The sequence below is a fragment of the Hemicordylus capensis genome, chromosome 1 (assembly GCF_027244095.1).
Source record: "Hemicordylus capensis ecotype Gifberg chromosome 1, rHemCap1.1.pri, whole genome shotgun sequence".
NCBI classification, from domain to species: Eukaryota; Metazoa; Chordata; class Lepidosauria; order Squamata; family Cordylidae; genus Hemicordylus; species Hemicordylus capensis.
Window position 1 is genome coordinate 1,604,519 of NC_069657.1, and position 20,063 is coordinate 1,624,581.

The window sequence follows — 20,063 nt, forward strand, 5'->3', positions numbered from 1 at the left end:
CTGTTCTGGATGGGGTCACACTTCCCCAGAAGGAAAAGGTACACAGTCTGGGGGTGCTTCTGGGCACAAAACTCTCCCTGGTGTCCCAGGTTGAGGCAGTGGCCAGAGGTGCCTTTTATCAGCTTCGGCTGATACGCCAGTTGCGTCCATTTCTTGAGATAAATGACCTCAGAACAGTAGTACATCTGGTGGTCACCTCCAGACATGACTACTGCAATGCGCTCTATGTGGGGCTGCCTTTATATGTAGTCCAGAAACTGCAGTTGGTCCAGAATGTGGCGGCCAGGTTGGTCTCTGGGTCATCTCGGAGGGACCATATTACTCCTGTACTGAAGGAGCTACACTGGCAGCCAATAAGTTTCTGGGCAAAATACACGGTGCTGGTTCTAACCTATAAAGCCCTAAAGTGCTTAGGCCCTGGGTATTTAAGAGAATGCTTTCTTTGCTATGAGCCCCTTCACCCACTGAGATCATCCAGAGAGGTTTGTCTGCGGTTGCTACCAGCTCGTCGGTGGTTATGCAGAGATGGGCCTTCTCCGTTGCCACCCTGAGGCTCTAGAATGCGCTCCCTGCTGAAATAAGGGCCTCTGCATCTCTGACAACTTTAAAAAATCTCTAAGGACTTATTTTTTCACCCAAGCTATTTAACTTGACTGTGGTTATACATTGTTTTAAGGTTATCATTTTTGTCTTAATCTGTTTTATGTTGTTGTAAACCACCCAGGCCACCTTAAGTGGCACAGAGGGGAAATGCTTGACTAACAAGCAGAAGGCTGCCAGTTCAAATCCCTGCTGGTACGATATCAGGCAGCAGCGATATAGGAAAGATGCTGAAAGGCAGCCTCTCATGCTGCGGGGGAGGAGGCCTTCTGCATTATACCAAAGAAAACCACAGGGCTCTTGGAGTCAAAATCGACTTTACCTTTAAACCACCCAGAGACAGACGTTTGGGGCGGTGTACAAATTTGATTGATTAATTAAATACATACATACATTTTAAATTTGATTGATTGATTAAATACATACATACATACATTTTTAAGAAGTGGATGACCCACAAGGCTTCTGGAATAGGCATGTGCCCAAAATGTTTCGGAGGCCATTATGAAGGCCTCCAAAACGTTTCGGCACTGGGGGCAGTTTTGGCGCTGGCGGGGGTAGCGCTTTAAGGGCGGGGGAGGGTGTACTCACCCCTCCTGCCGCATTTCCCCCGCCGGCGCGCTGTTTCTTTTAAGCCCCTCGGGGCGGCAGCATTCCTCCCTGCCGCCCTGTTTGCCCCGTCGGCCGGAAGTGGCCGGAAGTCGCAAGTGCGTGTGCGTCTGTTGCGTGTGCGCGCCCTTCTGCCGTGTGTGTGCGCATGGATGATGGGCGCAAGCGCACCTGCGACTTCCGGCCACTTCCGGCTGACAAGGCAAATGGGGCGGCAGGGAGGAACGCTGCCGCCCCGAGGGGCTTAAAAGAAACAGCGCGCCGGCGGGGGAAATGCGGCGGGAGGGGTGAGTACACCCTCCCCCGCCCTTAAAGTGCTACCCCCGCCGGCGCCGAAGATTTCTGTGCACATCCCTATTCTGGAATAGTGCTCTCTGAACAGATTAATTAAAATTTGAACTTTTCAGACACAATCACAAATGTTTTGTTTGGCAAAAACCAAACACTGCCTTCCAAAGTAAGAACCTCATCCTGACTGCCAAGCATGGTGGTTGAGGCATGCTGGTTTGGGGCTGCTTCAGGACCTGGGCAGTTTTCCATCATTGATGGGACCATGAAGTCAGCTGCATATCAGAAGATTCTAGAGGAGAATGTCAGGCCATCTGACCATCAGCTGAAGTGGGTCATGCAACCAGACAACGACCCTAAATGTTCAAGTAAGTTGACCACAGAATGGCTGAAGAAGAAGATATTTTGTCTTTTGGAGTGGCCAAGCCAAAGTCCCAACCTCAACCCTATCAATGTGTTGTGGCAAGACCTGAAGCGAGCTGTTCATGCAAGAAAGCCCTCAAACGTCATAGAGCTGAAACAGTTTTATATGGAAGAATGGGCCAAGTCAATGGGAGAGACTGATCACCCATTACAGGAGACGTTCAGTTGCCGTTCTTGCTGCTCAAGGAGGTGCCACCAGTTCCTGAATGCAGGGTCCACATCCCTTTTCACACACTGATGTTTGTGAGTGAATATTCAAAATATATGTTTCTTGCCTGAGTTACTTATTAATTGGGGTTGAGTTTTTACTCTCCTGGGGCTTTGATGGGGCCAAAATGATGCTTGAACAAAGGATTCTGGATGTGGAATTTCAGAAAGAGACAGGCCAGCTCTCCAATTCTATTACAAGTTGGTGGGTATCACCTTCCTTAAAAACCAGCTGATTTACCTATTTTCTGTTACAATTCCAAAACAATAAAGAGCATTCACCTTAGCTTGATTTAACACTTTTCCATCAATGTGGGATGGAGGGCAGCTATAAAAGAACTCCCTATTATTGACGTAAATGCCCATGTGGCTCAGGGAAAGTAAAAACTATGGGGCATATTTTACTTAAATGTGTGGTTTTTTGCAATTTATATAGTAAATTAGTAGTCCCTTTTTAAAATCTTATTTACCAGGTAGGTCAGAGGAATTTTACATTTCTTACCTCCTCTCCAACAAATATGTGTATGTAACTGCATGTATTGCTAAATTTTGTGCCATTGTACACAAAGTGTGTCAAGAAACTGTAATGGCTTCCTCTGTTATAGCAGATGGTGATAGCTAAATAATTAGGTGTTTATGTTTATATAGGTTATATAGGTCATCATCAGGAAATGGCATTCACTTCCTAAATGCCTACCTACAGGCAGTAATGGGCTGGATGAGGGATAACAAATTGAAGCTGAATCCAAGCAAGACGGAGGTGCTCATTGTGGGGGATCGGAATTTAGGGGATGAGTTAGATCTTCCTGTGCCGGATGGGGTTACACTCCCCCAGAAGGAACAGGTACTCAGCTTGGGAGTGCTCTTGGATCCAGGCCTCACCCTGGTATCTCAGGTGGAGGCTATGGCCAGGAGCGCCTTCTATCAGCTTTGGCTGATTCGACAGCTGCGTCCATTCCTTGAAGAGAACAATCTCAAAACAGTGGTGCATCAGCTGGTAACCTCCAGGCTCGACTACTGCAATGCGCTCTCCGTGGGGCTGTCATGCCCTCGATCTCTGACAGCGAGGAGGAAGGGGAAGCTGTCAACTTTCCAGGCGATGCAGGAGTGTCTGAGGGGCAGAGCCCGGCTGTCAGTGTTCATGAAACAGCTGTGGATAATGACTCTGAGCAGGCACAACAACCTGAGGCAGCAGAAATCATGAAAGACCAATTGGAAGAAGAGCTATACAACCAACCCCTGCTGACCCCCCATCAGCGGCATGTCACAAGACGCAGGGATCAATTGGAGACTATTAGGAAAAGCAAACGCCTCTTGCAGAGGGCTGATAAGCCTTAAATCCCTGCCAGCTGGGAGCTCTCGTGGCTTGCACTATAAATCACGTCGTCAGTCGGCTACTCCCTGCTGAAAAACAACATTCGTCAAACTATATGTCGACAGCGTGCAGCCAAGTCCGGTCAAGACCTTGACAGGGGCTGTCTTTGAACGTAGTTTGGAAACTTCAGTTAGTTCAAAATGCGGCAGCCAGATTGGTCTCTGGGGTAGGCCGGAGAGACCATATTATGCCTGTCTTAAAACAGTTGCACTGGCTTCCGATATGTTTCTGGGCAAAATACCAAGTGCTGGTTATTACCTTTAAAGCTCTGAACGGCTTGGGTCTGGGTTACCTCAGAGAGCACCTTCTTCGGTATGATCCCCACCGCACATTAAGGTCATCTGAGGAGGTCCGTCTCCAGTTACCACCGGTACATCTAGTGGCGACTCAGAACCAGGCCCTTTCTGTAGCTGCTCCTGGTCTATGGGATGCACTCCTGGCAGATATCCGCAGTTTAGGCTCGCTGTCAGCCTTTAAGAGAGCCCTAAAAACCTATTTGTTTGGCCTGGCCTTCCAAGACTTGTAAAGTGTTGTTTTCTAAAAGTATTTTAAATGGTTTAAATTGTTTTTGAATTGTTTTTATATTGTTTTTAGCACTATGTTTTCAATTGTGTGTTTTCATGTCTTTTCAAAGCTGTTGTACACCACCCAGAGCCTCTGGATGAGGAGGTTTATAAATGTAATAAATAATAATAAATAATAATATAGGGTTCCTGCGTTCCAGATTGATTTGTTAGATTGATAGTTTCAGATGTATGGTGGATGGAGGGTGTTGGGTTTAATTCTGATGTACTGGTCAATGGCCATAATAAAGATCTGACTCTGAATCTATCCTTTTTGCCTGAGTTACTCATTCAATAGGGTTGCCTTTCACTCCAGTTAGGGTTTAGTTTGGATCTAACCATGTTTTCCATGAGGATTGTGCTAACATACAGACCATCCTAGGGGGTTCACACACTTTCCCTCAGCACTGCAGGTCCTATTCCTTGTATCTTGTTCCTTTCAAATCCCAGGTGGAATGTCAGATTTTGGGGGTGGGGAATCTATCCACAGAATTGCAAATGCATTATGCACGTGTATGCACTCTCACAATAGGAAGCAAGGAAGGAAGGACTCTACCTTTGGTGCTCCTGTGGGAAAGGGAGAATAATTAAACTGAATGGGGGCTGAAATAAATATGAGAGAGAGAGAGAGAGAGAGAGAGAGAGAGAGAGAGAGAGAGAGAGAGAGAGAGAGAGAGAGAATTTCCAGTTAAAAAGAAAGAAAGATCTTCTTTAATTGTTTTGTTGTCGTCATTAAAGCCAGCACCTCTCAGCCTTGTCTGGCCAGGACATCCTAGTCTGTGAGCTGAAGCACCAGCACAAGTCGCAGGGAAGCCGGAACAGGCCAGGTAGCCACATCATGCACCCCACTCCCCCGCCAGACAGCCTCACATCCAGTGTTTGTGGCAGAGTTTGGCCCGGAACTTGGGGGCACTCTGGCCACCTCTGCGTTTGTCCCACTGGGTCTGGCTGCAGCTCTGCTCCTGGCTGCAGTGCCGCCGGGTCTTCTGACTCTTCCGGCCAAGCAGGCGTGCCCTGGAGTGGAGCCGGGTTCTCGTTCCTTCCTGGGCTCGGGTGTGCTGGGTCGACTGTGTGCCTCCGTCCAGTGCCAGCCAAACGGCTTCGCTTGCAGCTGGGTGCCCCATACTTTCTGTTGTGCTAATGAGATTCCAGTGGGGTGAACAGACTGCACAGCGAATTCAGCGAACTGCTAATTTGGCTCATTCGTCACACAGGGCAAAGGAAACAGTTAACAGACAGAAGTAAACGATCTATTTGCAAGCTTCGGGGGAAGCGAGAAGGAAGCAGACTTGGCATTTCTAGGCCAGGTTGTCATAGAAACAGGACCGGATCTTTCTATACAACAATCTGGAGAAAGCGGCAAACACCGTCATTCCCCCCGCCCCACATGTCTTTTTTATGCCAGGAGAGCTTCAGATCCACGGCAGAGCTCTCCAAAGGCTGCCTGCTCCAAGGTGCTCCGGCATCCAGTGGGGCATTTGAGCCTCAGAGCCAGAATCCGTAAGACGTGGCCTCCCGAGAGAAGGCTGGAGGTCCCTTGGGGGCCAAGGTGCTCTCCCATCCTCACTGGGGTTCTGAGGGCCGTGCGTTCCATACAAGCCATTCCTCTGGCTTGTCTTCAGTGGGTTTTTTCAGCCCCACAGAGACACAGGAAGAAGAAGGCTGGCAAGAGAGGCAGCACTCCCATTCGCCGGCTGCAGAAGTGGTGGTGCTGCTGCTTCTGGTGGGCCTGGCTGGCTTATTTATTGGCTCACTTCTTTACAGTGGTGGCCCGTCCCAACGGGGCACCCAGGGAGGTAGCTGATGTGGCAGCCTGCAGGCTGGCACCTCGTCAGGTAGAGCTGCAGGCTGGACTTCTCTCCTGCTCCTGCTCATTTGTCACACAGAGCTGTGCAGTCAACCACCCAGCTCTACCTGACGGGTAGCCAGCCTGCAGGCAGAACGGCTGCCCTCAGGTGGGGCAGAAGAGAGAGAAGCCACGTCGGCTCCCTCCGCTGGTGCCCCCCCCGGCTCCTTGAGACAAGCCGCTTGTGTTTATTTACTCCTGATATTTATATTCTGCCTTATTATAAGTGGTCTCAAGGCAGCTAGCAAAATTAACTCGAAACATATCAAACACTTTAATAAAAGTGTTCAGTAAGACATGAACAAAACGCAGCAGCTAAGACAGCCATACAACAAAATGTTCCTAATCACAGCAGGCAATCAGACACTTCTAGCCACCTTTCTGGTGATCTTTGGGAGGGGTGCAGTGCGTGAAAGGTTGGGGGGGGCTATCACCCCCTCCCCTCCCCAGTTGCCCCCCGGAAATGACACCATCTCATCGCATAGCACTGATCCCTGCGCAGCTGAAGCACCACACGAGCAGCCCTGGGGAGGGAGAGCTTCCCACGACAGGAGAATGATGCTGCCACTGGAAGGCCCTTTCCCTGGTCACCACTCACCTGACCTCTGATGAGGTGAATTTTATAGAGGACAATACATGTTGGGATTTTGCCATAGCATTGTTTTAGTGCTTGTACTAGACATGCTGATCTGTATGTTTTGTCTCTGTGTCCTGGCTTGCGGGTGGAGTCACAGTTTGTATGTCTGCTCCTCACTTGCTGTCCTGAATTCAAACTGAGAGGTTCTCCCTCTCTCTGCATAAGAGACTGTTAGTCTCTTATTATTTATTGTTTTCTTAGTCTATGTTTTTGTTAGTAATAAATAACAAACGCTTGTTTTTCGGTTAAAGTTGCTTCCTGTTCTATTATTTATAAAGGATAAGTAATTTCTCTGCAACAATAAATATAATACATAAAATCTCCTGAAATGGACCATAAAAAGTTAAAACCAGAGTGATGCCAACATGCATGAAGCCCCCAACACATAGAGAGAGAGAGAGAGAGATACCTGAACCATAACTGGGGGAATGGGGCTGCACCCACAGGCCACACCCCTGACACCAGCAAACACGGCGCCTGGTCCTCACATGCCAAAGGCGCCAAAAGGGTGTATATGCATCCAAAGAGCCTTGACTGCGAGACCAAGCCCCCTCCCAGTCAGGAGAAGCTGTAGCTCAGAAGCAGAGCATCTGCTTTGCAGAAGAGGCCCCAGTTTCAGTCCCTGGAAGCATGTCGAACTCTAGAGCTGGATAAACTTCCTGCCTGAAACCTTGAACAGCTGCTTCTGCTGCTGCTGCTGCTGCCGCTGCCGCCACCAGTGCTGAACTAGCTGGATCAAGGCTCAGGGTAAGGCCCTCTGGCTGACATGCCATGGAGTGTGCCATCCGGCGAAGAGGACTGCAGGCACATGACATGGCTGGAGAGGCAGCCAAGAGGTGGGGGAGGCTATGCAGCAGGGCAGCCACTAAAATCTTCCAAATCTGCCCACCTGCTCCTACTTCTGCTGCCCAACTCTGCCTCGGCCTGCCGGCCCGCTCGCTCCTTTATATAGAAAGCCTTTCCAGTTAACTCCCAGAGACACTTTATTTGCAAGCAAACAAGAGGTGGGCCCAAACCCAGAATAGAGCAGAGAGGATCTCTGGAACCTTGGGGGCGGCAGCTTGGAGCTGTTCCCTTGATGGACACCATGCTGTCAAGACCATCTCAAGTTGCAATGGGATTGCCCAAGGCCATCTTCATTACAGCCCAGGAAGCTGTTTGCTTCTTGACATCCACGGTGAGGTTGGGGAGGGAGCTCAGGTGTCTCTTAAAGAGCTGAGCAGTTTCTTACGAATGATTGTGAGGAAACAAAGAAGCTGATAGAGCTGAAACTCTATAGCTGTAGGAGCTGTGGAATACATGACCTTGGGATGGAATGATGTAAGGCACACAGGAAACATTTCTAGGAAGAATAAACTAACCCTGATACCCTACGTTAATTAGTTGCTTAAGCATAATTGCACGCACCTTGACTTCAGACATCACCCTGTGCAATCAACCATGGCATGAACATGTGCGTGAGGTTGTCAGGCTCTTGTATGCTGGCCCCACCCTTGACCTCCACACATACTTGGACCTGAACGTTTTGCAGAGCATGCATTAATTAGCTCTGCTCAGAGGTCCATATGACCATGTGGAGGTGGTGGGTGAGGCCAGCCAATGCTGTCCCAACCCCCTCCATGCATGGTTATCCATGGAAGTTGGCCAACTTCCCTGTGAACGAGATAGTTGCATCATGTGCTAAGACAGAAAGTCCAATTCACACCCCAGGGTCTCCCAGGCAGGACCAGGACTGTGGGCCCAGATTTCTGGCACCAGAGACCAAAGAGAAAAGGGCATTTCAAAATGGAGTTTGAGAGTAGGAACTTCCCCGGAATTACCTGATGCCTCTAAAGAGCTGACATCACCTCCTTGGGTCTTCTGACCCCTGCAAATTTTAGTTTAGCTGCCTGGAGCTCCCTCTTTGCCAAGTGGGTCCCCTATGCCAATGTTCCAGCCCAGGTCTCTGCTCTATTGCTGCAGTACACCTGGACCCTTTCACACGTTGTGGGGCAGAGGCAAAGAGCTCCTTTCCTACAGTAGCCACAGACAAGCAGAACCTCTGTTTGGGTCACCAAACCCAGCGTCCGGACGATCAAGGCCGTGGAGGACTTGCTTGCTGAAATCCTGGAAGCTGGAACAATAGAAGGTCCTCTGATGAGCGAGGCAGCCTTCCCAGCATGCTTTGCACTGCCAGTACACTGGCACCCCTCCTTACATCATCAGCTGTCCTCTGATTGGCCACGAAGGGGCAGAAAGCCGGCTCAGACTTCTGAAGGGACAGCAAGCAGAGGCAGAGCAGAGCATCCGTGGTTGGCACTAGCCCCTCCAGCCACAGCTGCATGGCTGCTCATTCCCGGGAGCAGCTAGAAAAGGCAGAAGCCGCTGCGTGACCGAAGCAACGAGGCAGGAGAGATCTCTCCCCCACCCCCCTACCTGGCGCAAGAGCAAGGGGCAGGACTTCGTCCTCCCTGTTGTGGGCCACTTGGCGTTGGAGGGATGACTGTGGGTTCCCATAGCAGCCATGAATCCCCGAGGCCACTGCCTTTTCCTCATGGTCTGAAAGGGCTCAGTGTCTAGGAAGAAGAGAGCTGCAGCACATCTTCGCACCTGGCTTCTTCCCTCCCACTTTGGTCATCTCTCCCCCTTTGATTTGCTCCCTCCTCTCCTCTGAAGCGCCTGTCCAGGACCCATTTCTCTCGTAGCCTCTACAAGCCATTGGAGTCAGTACCAGTTCTAACCACTAGAGAGGCTCTCTAGTAGCAGCTCTGCCTCCCAGAACTCAGTGGTTTCCCCATTCATTTGAATGGTGCGGTCTGGCCACAGGCCAGCCCTTTGATTAAACAATACCTCTGGAGGAAGGGGTGCTTGGCCCTGGGGGTCCTGACAGGTGATCCCTCTGAGCTGGCCCCAGCGGCACTCTGACCCCTGGACTTCGGGTCTGAAGTGTTTCCCTTCTCCTCATCACTTAGGAAGGTAGTTCTCCCAGCCTGCCCCCTTGCATGACACCTACTGTAAATACTATGCACACAGTATTTGCACACAGATTCACACTGATCATGTGTGTGTGTGGGGGGGAGTTTGAAGGACACCCCCCCCACACACACACACACTTACTTAGGAGAAGGGGCACGGTGTGGTGCAGGGCATGGTGATGCACATCCCTAGTGGTGGGTGGGTGGGGTCTGCTCAGACATGCCATGAAAAGCTGTTGGGGGTTATTAAGTTTACCCCCAGTAGGTGAACAGCAGAGCACTGAGGCATGAGCAGACACTCCAGTGACAGAATAGGGAGCAGAGGATGGTTCAGTTATTGCAGCTATTTGGAGAAAACACATGGAGATTCTTGGAGAACTCAATACTAACTAGATTTATTGGTGAAGTATACTTTGGATAGGAAAGACCTAAACCTAATCTAAAGAACTACGTAATGAATAGGTAAGGAGGGAGAGAGATGTTTCCATCTGCTCTCTAGGAGGAAAGGAAGGATTGTGACTCCGCAGAGAAAGAGCTGAAGAAGAATCAGATCGGGGGTCATAGAGTAGGGACAGATAGGGAGACCCTCACTCACTGTCTCTACTCCCAATGCCCCTGGTGGCCATTAGGATAGTTGGTGCAAAAGGCTGATGCACTGGAACTCCATCTCCAACAAAACCAACCCACTATTTCCTGCTGATATTAAAGACGATGGCTCACATATCAAGCAAGGCAACACGGATGGTTGTAATTTTCCTTGAACTTTCCATGAACTGTTTGTGTCAAAGTTTGAATAGTGGCTCACACTACCTGTGCTGTTGCATGTGTGTAAGCACCGTTAACAGTAGTGTGCTCCACAGTAGCTCTGCTCTGGCATAAAGTTGCCCAAGTATACTTATTTATTTAATTATTAATCACATTTGTACACCGCCCCAAACTTGGTGGGGATCATAAGTTATAACCAGCACTTTGTATTTTGCCCGGAAGCCTATTGGCAGCTAGTGTAACTCTATCAGCAAAGGAGTGATGTGGTCTCTCCGATATGACCCAGAGACTAACCTGGCTGCCGCAATCTGTACCAACTAAAGCTTCTGGACTATGTACAAAGGCAGCCCCACATAGAGTGCATTGCAGAAGTCAAGGCTGGAGGTTACCAACAGATGTACCACTGTTTTGAGGTTGTTCATCTCAAGAAACGGACTGGTGTATCAGACAAAGCTGATAGAAAGACCCTCTGGCCACCACCTCAACCTGAGATACCAGGGAGAGGTGTCGATCAGGAAGTACTCCCAGACTGTGAACCTGTTCCTTTTCGGAAAGTGTGGCCCCATCTAGAACAGGCAGATCAAAATTGTCTCTAGAGTTCTGACCCCGCACAATAAGTACCTCCGTCTTATCTGGATTCAGTCTCAGTTTATTCTCCCTCATCCAGCCCATTACTGCTTCCAGGCAGGCATTTAGGGAAGTTATGCCATCTCCTGAAGAGGTTGACATGGGGAAGTAGATCTGGGTGTCATCAGCGTACTGATAACACCCTGTACCAAATACCCTGATGATCTCTCCCAACAGTCTCATGTAGATGTTAAAGAGCACGAGAGAGAGTACGGAGCCTTGAGGGACACCATACTTAAGCTCAGGTTTCAAAAAGCAACAATCTCTAATCGACACCATTTGGAATCTGTCCAAGAGGTAGGAGCAGAACCACTGCAGAGCAGTGCCTCCCACCCCCAACACTCTCAGACATTCCAGAAGGATACTATGGTCGATAGTATCAAAAGCTGCCAAGAGCTCCAAAAGGACCAACAGAGTCACACTTCCTCTGTCAATTCCCAGTTGGAGATCATCCATCAGGCCGACCAAGGCAGTCTCCACCCCATAGCCTGCCCGAAAGCCAGTTTGAAATGGGTCTAGATAATCAGTTTCCTCCAAGACCGCCTGAGGCTGATTGGCCACCACCCTCTCAATTACCTTGCCCAGCCATGGGAGGTTGGAGACAGGCCTATAGCTGCTCATCTCTGAGGGATCTAATGCAGGCTTCTTTAGAAGAGGTTTAATGATTGCCTCCTTAAGAGGAGAGCTGGTCTTGTGGTAGCAAGCATGACTTGTCCCCTTAGCGAGGCAGGGTCTGCCCTGGTTGCATCTGAATGGGAGACTTGATATGTGAGCACTGCAAGATATTCCCCTCGGGATGAAGCCGCTCTGGGAAGAGCAGAAGGTTTCAAGTTCCCTCCCTGGCTTCTCCAAGCTAGGGCTGAGAGAGATTCCTGCCTGCAACCTTGGAAAAGCCGCTGCCAGTCTGTGAAGACAATACTGAGCTAGATAGACCAATGGTCTGACTCAGTATATGGCAGCTTCCTATGTTCTATGTAAGACAAGGAGGCATCCTGCCCTCCCTCCCTACTTGCACAAGGGGGTGCCCCACTGGAAATAAAGTGGCTCATGGAAAACTCCAAGAAAATTACACAGTCCGCAGCCCGACCCAGGAAATCCCAACCCACAGAAGAGGTGTCCCCACCTTCCCCCTGACACATTCAGGAGCCAGAAAGCGAAATGAGATCCTGTGTACTGGCCATGTCCAGTATTAGGGCACGCGCTAGCCAAGCACCCAAATATCTACAGGTTAGGCATTAGACTGCAAGGAGTCACTGTGCAACCAGCCCTCTTTCCTAATCACAATGATGTCATCACACAGCCAGACAGATCTGGCTGCCAGCCTGATCGCTGAGGCCAAGTAAAGCTAATTCAGAGTGAGGGCAAGGTCTATTCCGGCCTGTCTATTGTCTGCACTCTGACTGAGGCTTGTTTGTACTCAGTGATGCCATCATGTAGCCAGTCTAGCTATTTGAAGACCTGACAGGAACTAGAAGAAAAAGATCATCTTTAAAAAGGAAGACAAAAATGGTGCCAAAGCAGCTGCCTATCAGGGCTGTGGATAGCCACTTCTTGGCACACAAATATAAGCATCTGGGGGTCTTTCTAGCACCTCTGAAAGCCCCTCGTTTGTGTTCCATAAGTTTACTGGAGAATTTTTGGATCAGCTCTAATTTGTATTATGATTATTTATTTATTTATTTATTATACATTCGTTTCCTCTCAAATCTGTAGGAGTTGACAAACAACCTGTCAGACTCCACAACAGTCTGGAACAGTTGGCAGTCTCCAACAGCTTGAAACTGTTTAACAACAGCAGTTTGCAACTATTTCATAAAACATCGCCTCTAGCTAATTTACATTCAGACTTTTAAAAAGCTGAAGTGAGTTGGAACCTGCGCTTGAAGCGACTCGTAGTTCCATGCTTCCCAGTTGCTGGGGCCAGGGAAAGCCCCATAGGTGGCCCCACATGACCCTCATACATCTGCCTGTGGCACCAAGCAGTGATGCAAGTGGGGTGGGGGTGGGCGGTTGGGAGAGATCAGTCTCTGCAGGTCAGGACGCTGATTTATTTCTGTGCTTGCATTTTAAGAGTTTTTAACCAGAACCTATTGGCAATTGTTCATGTCATGTTTGATTTCCTTCTTACCGCAAGAAGACAAACAAAGATTAACCCTGGGTATTTTTCTGAAGCCAGGAAAAGGAAGGCTCAGAGGTCAGAGGACACCCAAGACGGATCCCCCTGTGCTTCTGCTGCTCATGTCCAGCCACACTCTTCTTTTATAACTAATTAGCTGTCAGCTGTGCTAAAGCTCCATCGACACCCAGCAAATGGGTCCCGGATTAAGACTGAAACTTGGCAGAATCCTCCTCCTGATCTTTCCATTCCCAGGATTGATTTTCATTTCTGCAAGTGAGGCGAAGAAGAGAGATGAGCTTCAACAGTCTGAAAAAGAAAGACAATTAAAGCAATTACAGCATCAGATCTCCCCCCTCCCCTTGTCATACAGCCGTGATTTTCTTTGCAAGTCAGCTGCTTCAAGGGATTTCTGCAAACCCATGTCTGGGGTTAGGCACAATCAACAGTACTTATTGCTTGACTTTTGCCAGGTTGCAAAGACACCTGTTGATTTATTGCTTCTACAATAGTTCATAATAGCACAAGCTAAAACATATCACATCCAAATGATACCCCAAAGGTACTGGAGATGGAAGGAAACTTGATATCAAGTTGCTTTGTATGTACCACTTGAAAGTTATCCGGCATCTCTCTCTTTTTTGGCGGGGGCGGGGAGTAGGGGTTGCAAGTCTGTTTCTGTTTGGTAGCCCGATACCTCCAGGAAGGCCTGATAATTGGCAGTCCTATTTCCAGCTTTCTGATTTTACCAGACCTTTACCAGATATATTGAATAAGCAGGTGGGGGAGGGAGAAATCTGTGCAGGGTTGTTGTGTTTAGATAACTGGTTCGATCAATCATAAACATCATCAGGAATATATGTATGTATTGCTTTTCAAGAACAGTTTTTCAAAGTGGCTTACATTATAGCAGAGGGGAAAAAGAAGATTGTTCTCTGTCCCAAAAGGGCTCATAATTCACGAGACTGCCAAAGACCAAGAAACAGAAGAAAGCAAAATGGATGTCAGAACAGATGGTGGAAATTGCCAAGAAGAGGAGAGAAGCCAAAGTCAAGAAAGATAATGACCTCAGGAAGGAAGTTAATAGGGAATTTCAGAAAGCTGTTAGAAGAGAAAAGGAGCAGTATTACACTAAGAACATAAGAACAGCCCTGCTGGATCAGGCCCAAGAATGCCCATCTAGTCCAGCATCCTGTTTCACACAGTGGCCCACCAAATGCTGCTGGAAGCCTACAGGCAGGAGTGGAGGGCATGCCCTCTCTCCTGCTGTCACTCCCCTGCAACTGCTATTCAGAGGCATCCTGCCTTTGAGGATGGAGGTGGCCTATAGCCCTCTGACTAGTAGCCCTTGACAGACTTCTCCTCCATGAAGTTATCCAAACCCCTCTTAAAATCATCCAGTTTGTTGGCTGTCACCACATCTTGTGGCAGAGAATTCCACAAGTTGATTATGCATTGTATGAAGAAGTATCTCCGTTTGTTGGTCCTAAATTTCCTGGCAATCAATTTCATGGGATTCCTCGTTCTAGTGTTATGTGAGAGGGAGAAGAATTTCTCTCCATCCACTTTCTCTATATCATGATGCATGTTTTTATAGACCTCTATCATGTCTCCCCACTATCATGTCTTTACAATGACATCTGTAAAGACCTTGAGGATGGAAATAGACTTGGAAAAACAAGGAAGGTTTCCCAAAAGATCTCTGAACTCAGAAGGAGGTTTCAACCTTGAATTGATATGTTAAGGGATGCCAAAGGACAGATGGTAACTGATTCAGAGAAGATCAAACAGAGATGGAAGGAGTATACTGAAAATCTGTACAGCAGGGACATCAACATCCAAGATACTCTAGAAGATATCCCTCTCCAGTCATTACCAAGTCAGAAAAGCTACAGGAATTGATGGAATAGCTACAGAAATATGGCAAGCAACAGAAGAAGAATCAGTCAAGGCTCTAACCAAACTATGCCAGCAAATTTGGAGAACAACACAGTGGCCAATTGATTAGAAGAGGTCAGTCTACATACCCATACCTAAGAAAGGAGACTTAACAGAATGCGCAAACCATTGCACAATATCCTTAATTTCACATGCTAGCAAAATAATGCTCAAGATCATCCAACGCAGATTAGAGCCCTATATGGAAAGGGAAATGCCGGATGTTGAAGCTGGTTTCAGAAACGGCCGAAGAACAAGAGACATCATTGCTGATGCATGCTGGATAATGAGAAAGCCAAAGAATACCAAAAAGTCAATATGTATTGACTACAGAAAAGCCTTCGATTGCGTCGACCATGTCAAGTTGTGGCATATCCTTAGGATAATGGGTGTCCCAGAACATCTTATTTTTCTCATAGGATGGGAAGCCACTGTCCAGACGGAACATGGTGAAACAGACTGGTTCCAGATCAGCAAAGGAGTAAGACAAGGCTGTATACTTTATCCTTTTTTCAACCTATATGCTGAACATATACTGAGAGAAGATGGGTTGGAAGAAGATGAGCGTGGTTTTAAAGTTGGAGGAAGAAACAACAATAACTTGTACTATGCAGATGATAACACTCTGACAGCTGAGAATGTGGATGATCTGCAAGCTCTACTAATGAAAGTCAAGGAGCACAGTGAAAAAATGGAACTACAACTAAATGTAAAGAAGACTAAACTAATGACAACAGGTACATCAACCAGCCTCAGAACTGATAACAAAGACATTGAACTGGTGGATAGTTGTCTGCCTTTTAGGATCAACTATCAACAGTAAAGGATCCAGCAGTCAAGCAATACACCACAGACTAGCACTTGTTAGGGTTCCAATGAAGGCCTTAGAAAGAATATTTAGATGCCATGCCATGTCTATACCTACAATGATTCAAAGTGTTCGAACAATGATTTTTTCTGTGACACTCTATGGATGTGAAAGCTGGACTTTGAAGAAGAAAGATAGAAAAAGTATTGACGCTTTTGAACTTTGGTGCTGGAGAAGACTTTTGAGGATACCATGGACAGCCAGGAAAACAAACCAATGGATCATAGTCCAGAGGTGAATGGATTCACAATAGATTCCCTCAACTCCTCCTCCCCAACCCTCAAGGCAGGGCTGGTTTAGGATCATGAAGCGTGGAGAGCAGAGCTGGGAGAGAAAGACCCAACCCACCGAGCTCCCCCAACCAGGTCTCAGTCACACATATCAGGTCAGCGTGCTCATCCACCATTAAATCATGGATGAAAGATGTTTGTGCATTTACTGACCTGGCATCCACAGCAGAACCCTAATCCTTGAGAGAGAACTTCCTGGAGCTGCAGGATAGGGATGTGCATGAATCAATTTTTTCAAGTTGATTTGTACCCAAATCGAATCACACCCAGTTTGTTTTGGGTCCGAATCTGGCCAGCTAGCACAGGGGCAATTTGTTTTGTTCACAAATCTCCCAAAACAGGTAGATTTGGGTACAAAATGATTTGTACCCAAATTGATTCAGACAGACAGCAGGCGCAGGCAGTGATACTCTCAGCAGCAGGAAGGGGGTGAAAAAATTTCTTCTCTCTTCTCCAGTTAAGAAATCAGGAACCACAAGCAGAGAATCCACTCCAGGCAGCAGGCATGCAAGTCAAAGCAAAGCAAAGCAAAGCAAAGCTCCTCTGGCTCTCTCTCTCTTCTCCGAAGAGGCAGAAAGGAAGAATGGTGGCTGGTTGCCTCCTTAAGTACACTTGAAAACCCCTCCTTCCAACTCCCCCCTCCTTTGTCCCTTCTTTGACCTTTCCCCTAGCCAATGCGGGGTCAGTCACCCCTGGTAACATAACATTTGAATGGAATTGAGCCAATCTGGAACCAGGGGGTAATCACCAGCCAATCATTGCACACTGTAAGCCACCAATCTGAAGCTTGAGAGGGTGGGATTTTCAAAAAGATTCCTTGATGCAAAATGGAGACAGCAAGAGAAATTGCCACAAAATTGAGGTCTAAATCTATGAATTTTTCAGGTCCAAAATCTGGGCGATTTGTTTTGGACCCAAATCTGGCCAGCTAGCACAGGGGTGATTTGTTTTGTCCACAAATCGCCCCAAACAGGTAGATTTGGGTACAAATCATTTTGTACCCAAATTGATTTGCACATCCCTAATGCAGGATTGGGAGAATAACCAAAAAGGGGGGGGGGGAGAGAATAGGCCTCAGTTGCCTAGACTGTTTCCCCCTGTAATGACCTGCCTAACTCCCACCGCCATACCTCCCTCTGCCCATCACATAGGAACATAGGAAACTGCCATATACTGAGTCAGACCATTGGTCTATCTAGCTCAGTATTGTCTTCACAGACTGGCAGCGGCTTCTCCAAGCTTGCAGGTAGGAATCTCTCTCAGCCCTATTTTGGAGAAGCCAGAGAGAGAACTTGAAACCTTCTGCTCTTCCCAGAGAGGCTTCATCCCCTGAGAGGAATATCTTGCAGTGCTCACACATCAAGTATCCCATTCATATGCAACCAGGGCAGACCCTGCTTAGCTATGGGGACATCATGCTTGCTAACACAAGACTGGCTCTCCTCTCCTAAATCGGCTCTCCTCTCCTAAGAAGCAGCTGCTCCAGACTAACCCCCAGTCCCCAGTTCTCCCAGGCACATGCCAAGCATTAGCCCCCACAGCTGGGCATTGTTTAGAGAGTTTCCTCAGGCCACACCAATCTCAGGTCTTTTCATTCCCAGACCATCAGGAAGAGACAAGCTTCAAGCTAGAAGCTGCCAGCTTCTAGCCATTTGAAGCCAGAACACTCCCCCCAATCCTTTGCAGGCCACACGCTGAGGGCGCAGGGCGAGAGCCAAGAGGCAGATCACCCTCTGCCTCCAGGTGATCTTGGATACCTGTGGATGGGGAGAAGGCAGAGCAAACAACTCAGGGCTCCATCCACTGCTGCCACTTCCCCCTCTTCCACTTTGATAACAACGCCATGATTAACAGAAGCCAACTTGGATTCGTCAAGAATAAAACCTGCCAGACAAATTGTATCCCCTGTTCTGACTGACCTGTTAGCTTAGTAGATTGTGGGAATGCTGCGGATGTAATTTATCTTGAGTTCAGGGAAGCATTAAACAAAGCATCATCTTTTGGTTAGCAAAATGGACCAATGTAGGCTGGATGATGAGACCATTTCTTATCACAATTGATAAGAAAACTGTATCCAAAGAGTGCTCGTCAATGGCTCCTCATCAAAGTAGAGGGAAATTCCAGAGGGAGTGCTGCAGGGCTCTGCTGTGGCCCAGTATTCTTCAACAAGTGTGCCAGTTACTTGGATGAACACATGGAAGGAAGCCTCGTCAGCTTTGTAAATGACATGAAACTTGAAGGAGGAGCCGATACCTCCGAAAACAGGGATTCAGTTTAAGATGACCTTGACAGAATAGAAAACTGGGCTGAAAGGAAAAAAGCGGACTTCTATAGAGACAAATGTGAAGGGTCTCGCCTTCCCACCCTGCTTGTAGGCTGCCCTTTGTGGCATCGGTTGGGTCACTGAGTGGGACAGGAACCTGGACTAGAAGGACAGCCTCCTTCGAGTCCACAAGATGTGGTGGCTGCCATCAGCCTGGATGGCTTTAAGAGGGGCTTAGACAAATTCATGGAAGACAGGTCTTCCAGGGGCTACTAGTCTGGTGGCTATAGGTCACCTCCAGCCTCAGAGGCAAGATGCCTCTCAATCCCAGTTGCAGGGGAGCAACAGCAAGAGAGAGGGCCTGCCAGTGGGCTTCTAGGGGCATCTGGTGGGCCACTGTGTGAAACAACCAGATGCTGGACTAGATAGGCTTCCTTGGGCCTGATCCAGCAGGGCTGTCCTTATGCTTTTATATGGCACATACTGTTCTGATCCAGCAGCCAGGCTCTCTGATGTTCAGAGTAATACAGTGTCTGTAATACAGTGCAATAATACAGTGTCTTCATTTGGGTGACCTCGAAGATAGTGGCCTGCTGTTTGGACACTTAAGGGCGAACCTATGTATTGCATTAATCTCTTAACTGCAAGGACACCAGGGCTATTTCTAATGGACAAAGGCTCATGTGTAAGACCCCAGTCCCAAATGGGGCCGCACCAGAGGGACTGCTGACACCTTTCCTCTGCTGTGGCCCCAATCCAGATCAGGGCCCTTCCCAGGTGCGATGTGACAGGGGGCTGATTTGGAGAACGCTTGGAGCAGCCCATTGTATATGCCTGGCAAGGCATGTCTGGGCACGCCTGCCTTCCCCATGGGGCAAGTTGTCTTGCTGTTCTCTAAATGCATGGGGGTCCACCCAGACGGCCCCAATTGTGGGAGTGGGGTGACTGGATGAGCTAGTGGAACAGCACCATCCTGTTTGTATGGAGAGGAGGGCTGGTCTTGTGGCAGCAAGCAAGACTTGTCCCCTTAGCTAAGCAGGTGCCACCCTGGTTGCATTTGAATGGGAGACTAGATGTGTGAGCACTGCAAGATATTCCCCTTAGGGGATGGCGCTGCTCTGGGAAGAGCAGAAGGTTTCAAGTTCGCTCCCTGGCAGCATCTCCAAGATAGGGCTGAGAGAGATTCCTGCCTGCAACCCTGGAGAAGCCACTGCTAGTCAGCTTCACAGATTATTTCTCTGTGTAAACTGCCCTGAGCCATTTTTGGAAGGGTGGTATAGAAATCAAATTAATAATGATAATGATAATAATAATCCCCCAGTGAGGCACTACCTTGGCGTGGTTGTGGGGCTTGTGTGCTCTGAGGAAGGTGAGAGCTATGCCAGAGGTCCAACCATACTGGACAGGTCTCACCAGAGGAGCCAGACAAAGAGTGCCTCTCCCATCAACAATGTGGTGAGACATAACTTTAATAAATCTATATTGGATCGGTCGTCGCCCGGGTCAACAAGGACCGTACCAGGTGCTGGAGTCCCTGGACATCTGGTGGCAAGTGGGCAACAGGACTCAGGATCTTCAGTTGAGCAACCAGGGCTGAAGACAGCAAAGTTACTGGAAGAAACGTCGCTTAACCAGAAAAAATATACGAAAAATGCCAGCAAGGAAATAATGATCTGCTATTACAAGTCTAGTCC